The sequence below is a fragment of the Solea solea genome, chromosome 20 (genome assembly GCF_958295425.1).
Source record: "Solea solea chromosome 20, fSolSol10.1, whole genome shotgun sequence".
In the NCBI taxonomy this organism is placed as follows: Eukaryota; Metazoa; Chordata; class Actinopteri; order Pleuronectiformes; family Soleidae; genus Solea; species Solea solea.
The window spans coordinates 8724144-8730752 of NC_081153.1; positions in this window are offsets into that span (position 1 = coordinate 8724144).

Consider the following 6609-nt stretch of genomic DNA (forward strand, 5'->3'; position numbering starts at 1 on the left):
CCCAGTGTAGTGGAGTCAGATACCATTTAATTAAACAAGTCCATGCTTCACTGGTTACAACTAAACTGTTAAAATGGTAACGTACTGAGTGTCAGATATACATGTAAATCAGTGGCTGGTTTTTGATGTATTGACAAGAGATTATAATCCTAATCACTTATCACTAACAAGTGTGTAGATCCAGTGATCCAGTGTGTTGCAGTGGGTGCAGGAGCCTGAAGCTCAAAGACCAAGTTAGACTTCATGTTAACGCAAGTGTGAGGGATGATGATGATGATGATGATGATGATGATGATGCCACACCACTTTCCCACAGAGCAGCTGAGAATGTACAGTACAAACACTCTGTGGGAACTTGTCTTAAAATGGTAGATACACTTGTGAGATTGTAATCCCTGTTCCAAAATGACACGTTGTTTATTTGGGTAAACCCCGCCCCACCCCCACCACCACCACCACCATTTTTCCCATTTTCCCCCAAAGCTTTTGTAATGTTATTGATTCTATTTTAAGAAAATGTATTTATTTTCAAATAAAATATTTATTTAAAGAAATCACATTTTGTATGTATGTATTTTTTTTGTATGCCTTATCTCTCACTCCATCTTTAACTAATTTCACTATACCAGTGTGTGAAGTACATGTGAGGAAGATGATGAGAGAGCAACTTATCTGCCTCCTGTGAAAAGTTCATAGTTATTAAGCCCCAGACATGACTAATTCTTATTACTTTCATTACTGGGTACGAAATACCAATTTGTGGTTACAAATGACTAATTTGTGGGTATGAAATTCTAATTTGTGTGGGCAAAATACTAATTTGTGGTTATGAAATGCAAATTCATGGGTACGAAATACTAAATTGGGGTTATGAGTTACTAATTTGTGGGTACAAAATAGTAATTCTTTGGTACAAAATACTTATTTGTGGTCCAAGTATCATACCCATCAACACCTTGGACAGCTGGGTAAGCAAATGGACATTAAATGGACACCTGTATGTGACAACTGTGGAAACTGTGACACTAAAGTAAAGTTAGTAAAGATGTTCACATAATTCAAAATTTGGCGATTTATAACATTGAAATGAAACATTTAATGATACTCATGTGCGACATATTTTGAATCATAGTGATGACAACAACAATTATGACACTGCACTGTATTGTAGGGAAGTTATTGTCAATTTTTAATAATAAATATTCACAAAACTAGCATCATGTGCACTGCCACTGTATTATAGTGAAGTAATGGAAAATGTTTTGTTTAAATGTTATTGATCGCGGAAGTCTGAATCTGTGAATATCTTTTCCTCACTTTACTACAACGTCAGTAACAATGATTCCTTGCAATGCCAGGCTGTTCATATGAAGGAATGATATTAATAATATAATTAGTCTTTTGTGGCCATGAATTAGAGTTTTTCCCCTATATTGTGACTTTGCTCGGCCTATTAACGCAACCGTTTTTTAACGTTGGCAATCATGGTGTTACTTGGAGAGCTCAGTATTTCCTCCGGGGGTTCATGGTCTCAAAAGTTTGAGAACCACGGTGCAGTTTCTTTTTGATTTGTCTTATTTGCCCGAGGTGTTTTTTTCTCCTGCTGGTTTTCTCCACAAAAAGTGATCAGCAAACACGGGAGCAAAGTACAAACAGCATATCCTAGTAGTCAAAGTGGTGAGTCAGCACTGTGTCAACACAAAGGTTTCTTTTTTATGGTTCACTCTGGATTATACCACATAATAAGAACGTTTCAAAGTTGATTAAACAGAGTAACAAGAGTGTAATAAAAAACAAACCAAAAAAAAAACCAGTGAGCCATTTTGAAGCAAAAGTAAAATAAATCTAATTAAAATTCTAATTAGCTGTGCAGTAAAGCCATTTCAGGAGAGCTGAGTTCCACGTGCTGCTCCACGTGTTGTCAACTCATCAAGTCAACGTTTTTGTCCTCGAGTTGTTTGCACTGGATCTTTGAAAATGAAAAGATGCAGCAGAGCAACGGAGCAGACAGCAGTGAGTCACTCAGAGGGAGAAGTTAACCCTGCACTGTCCCCAGTAATCTCATTCATTATTATTTAATACTTCATTTATTTAAAAAAAAATTCACTTCACAGATCAATATTGCTATCTTTTTTTTTTTTAATAAAGTAACACTAAAAGAGTACATTTCATGGCAACTCCCATTATGACCAAAATAGTAAAGTGTTTAATCTTACTTTTTTTAATGTAAATGTAACATTAAAAGAGTTAAATACACTTAAAAATAGTGTACATTTGTCTCTTTTAGTGCAACTTTTTACATTAAAGGGGTAAATACACTTAAAAAGAGTGTAAATGTGACCCTTTAAGTGTAACTTTAACATTAAAAGGGTAAAATACAATCGAAAATAATGTAAATTTGAAACTTTCAGTGTAACCTTACTATTAAAAGGGTAAAATACACTCACAAATATTGTACTTTTTACTATTTTAGTGCAACTTTAACATTAAAGGGTTAAGTACACTCAGAAATGATGTGTATCATGTTAAATGGGTTAAAAAATTTGACTTGATTTATTTATGGTTAGTGTGAATGTGAGTAAAATGCTAAATAAATATAAATGATAAGAAAATGAAGAAAGAGGAAAATAAATGCTAAATGACATCTAAAAGAAAGCATAATGAAGTCATCTTGATCAAACTAAATGATACAGTGGTGTGCTTATACTGTTTGTCTCAATGTGATTGCCACACCAGCTGCTATTTGTTGTTTACTGTATATCTACATGGAGTCTACTTCAGCAGTCTGGTTGTCACCTGTTTCCTGTTCTGAGCGATATGTGTTTATTTCCTGAATCAACATGTGCACATTCAGTGCACTTTGCACTGATGTAGTTTACGAGGACAGACATGAAGGAGGTGGAGGAGAGGGAAACCCACAGCAGCAAGTCACGTAGGAGCTCATGTGCTCCTAAAAACAGTCTTCTCTCCCTGAAAATAGGAAGTTTGAGACCGGGGAAGACCTGATTGAGGACTTAAGTTCACGTTGGGTGGGAGTCAGAGAAAAAAAAAATGGTTAGTTGGCTGAAACAGAAGTAAAAATTGATGATGTTGTGAAATCCTCGTAGCCTGGGATTCCCACCCTTACTCATATAGAGTGGGAAACACTAGCTACAAAAGCACATGAGTAATCTGCTCAAATAAAGTTCGGATAAAGTTATATTAAGTTAAATAAAGAGGTGAGTGTGTATATGAGACATTTACGTCCGTCTTGTGGGACGTTGTTATCGCGTTGATCGGCTCCAGCTCTCACCTCCGTGACCTTGTTGTGACAACAGTGAAAACGTCCAACATTCCTGCAACACAAAGCACACGGTGATTATTGTGCCGGTGTTGAGCTCTGCTGTGGATTCAAAACTCTTTCCACTGTTGTCGTCACGTTCAGCCCAGAAAGATGTTCAGAGACGTGTTTATCTGGAGGATAGTGGGGACATTTTTCTTTCATTTCCCTCCCTGGCGGGAAGGCAATTTATTTGTTTTCAGACGCTATAGTGTTACGAGCTTAATGCTCGCTCAGACCAAAGTCAGTAGTGTGTGAAAAATAGTGCATTCTCATTTATTTTAGTGACACCATCGTGTCAGAGGAAGGTTGCCAAAATGGTTCAGTAAATCAAGTATCAGCAGCTTCACATTCCTTTAAAATGACTTTCCACTGTTTCCACTGAGGGTGAAATGTGTGTACAGTTGCTTAACAGCAACAAAATACTGTGGTTTAAGTCTATTTAAGTCACCTTTAATCAGATTAACAGCAATATTTGCAAACCTAGACCACGCACTCACCCACGCCAAAGTCCATATAGAGAAAGTCAGTGTTTTTTAGTGTCAGGGACACAGGAGCTGCTGGTCTACTGCTGCCAAGTTGTGTTTGTTTGTGTCACTGAGGTAAAATCAATAAAAGGATTTCAAACACTGAAGTCACACAATAACACGTTTGGACTTACTGATGGAGGCAGCAGTGGATCAACAACTCCTGTGTTTTTCTCAACGCACTTTGGTGTAACGGCAGCAATTCCACGAATCGTCACAGCATTTTGAACAATTTGAGCTTAAAACACTGAAGCGCTTCTGTATTTGTACTGTGTGTTTAATTATTGTAATATCTCTTAGGGATAGAGCAATAATCCTGTACAAAATCACTTTATCTGATATTGGAATTAGAAAATAGTCCAAATCCAACGTAATAAAAGAAGTCAATGTGACGTAAATGCTTCACTAAACGCAAAATGAAAATAAAAATGAGTCATGTTCTGACTCTGTGGGCGGAGGAGGAGGATATTTGTGACACAGTTGGAGGTTGATGCTTTTGCAGTGGAGACAGACAGACAGTAATACCAGGTGTGAGCAGATGATACACTGCGTACGCCACAATGTGAAACAGCAATTTAACTACGCGCTGTGTACAGTACACACGCATGTATATCGCAGTGTTTTTGTAATATTATAAGTCCCTTCATCTACCCACCAAACTGGTTGACTTCAAACAAGTGTCAGACTGCGTCTCTGCCAGCCTGTGCTTGGCTGCGACCTGCTCCTCAGGACACGCAGGAGCAGGTTTGGCACCGGTGGGAACAGCAGGGCGGGCGCTGAGGGCCACGTGTGTTTTCAGACATGCTTTCAAGCACCGCTGACACCAGCGCTTTCAGGCCGCTGTAAACGCCAGGAGGAACGGCAACAAGTCTGTTTTTATACTTTCACACATGAGCGTCACCCTGAGGAGCTGCATGTGTGAACGCTGACAGCGGAATCTGCTGTCACTATGGCTACATCTACACTACTATGAAAGAAAACTGTATTTTTCTGTCTATTTATTATGAATTCTCAGATTTATTATGTTGGTACGATCTCAGGTCATGGGGATGTGTGTGTAAGATCAGATAAGATAAATAATAAACATGCATTTTCACATTTATGAATGCACATTTTATAAACAATATTGACTGTTTAGATGATAAATAATATACAAGTGTAAACACTGTCAAGGATTGCCCCTGATATAGCAATAAAAACCTTACCAGAAGTACATATAAAAGGCTAAAAAACACCAGATTTTCTGATTTAAAGCAATTATACATTTATACATATGAGTATTTAATTTCTACATTTAAAATGTAAATATGGTCATGTGGCTTCACGCTGCTCGCTGGTTGTTGTCTTGACTTTACAGCAGGTTTAAATATGAAACCAGTGTAAGTGTGATGATTCATATGCACAGGTGAAAGTCAGACAATGTCACATAAATAATTTCTGCGTCTGAGTTCGACTGCAGTGAGTGTTGGTACAAGCTCAGGCAGGTCCAGCACTACCTGCCTCTTATTTATTCAAGAGCTGAAACAACAAACATACAACTCGAGCAGGGAAAGTATGAAGTATGAAGTATATATAAGCAGGGCTCGTCTTGAAGGCGCTAATTCTGCTTGAGGATGAAATGTTTTTCTGGACCAAACTAACAGCACAACAATGCCCACTTTCCTGTTATTTATGGAATCATCCTGAGGGAATTATCTGTGTTTGGAACTGCTGAACGCTCCACTGTGTTTCTCTCTGACTGCGTCTGCTCGAGTTTGCTGCTGCTGCTGCTGCTACTGCTGCTCGTTTCATAAGATGTTTTCAGAAAACAAATGCAGTTGAGAGCAGTGAGTGTACTGAAGTATACAGTGTATTATAGCGCTTTTCCATTATACAGTTCTTATACAGTACACTACTGTGCTTGTTTGTTTTTTTTGCTTTTCCATTAGTGATAGTACCTGGTACCTGGCGTTCTTCTTAGTACCTGCTCTGGTGAGGTTCCAAGCGAGCTGAGCTGATACTAACATGTGACATGAGCAGACTGCTGGCCCCTGATTGGTCATAGAGTGTGAACATTTGTACCACATTTGAAAGGATTCTCCAAACATGTTGTTAAGATACTTGTGTTCACAAGAAAGACCAAACTAAATCATGGTGTGGAGACAAAACAATTCAATCCTAATAAACAAAACATGAAACATTAAAACAAATTTCTCTTTTAAAACAAGATATGACCTTTTTTTTTTGCCCCAGTGCAGTGACTTTTTCAAAACCAGCTGTCAAATACCCAGTCGAGCTCTTAAACACAGCTCTGCCGAGCGACTGTTCACTGTAACCTTGTAATGTTTTGTTCCCACGTGACACTAGACTGTAAAAACCGACAACAAAAAAAAGAAAAAAAGGAAACACGTTAAGAGTCAAATCCCAGAATTCGATGTTTATAAATGACAGTGTGATTCAAGGCTGCCAGAAATGGAACCGCACCCTTTCCCATGCTTGGATGTCAGCAGCTGCATGTTTGGCTGTAAATAGTTTTGGGAAGGTAAATGTCATTCACTCTCATGCCCTGAGGCAACACTGGGTTGTCCAAGAGTTCACTCTGTGCTTTCCGGTTTGCTCATGTCTGCATTTCACTGCAGTCTGACGACTGACTGCTTTTACTGTCTGAGAAACTCAGTCTCATCCACATTCTCATACCCTCTTTCTATATGACATGACTCACCAAAACAATACAAGAAAAGTCAGGATGATCACAAGTATTCCAGATATGTGTCTTTCTATCTA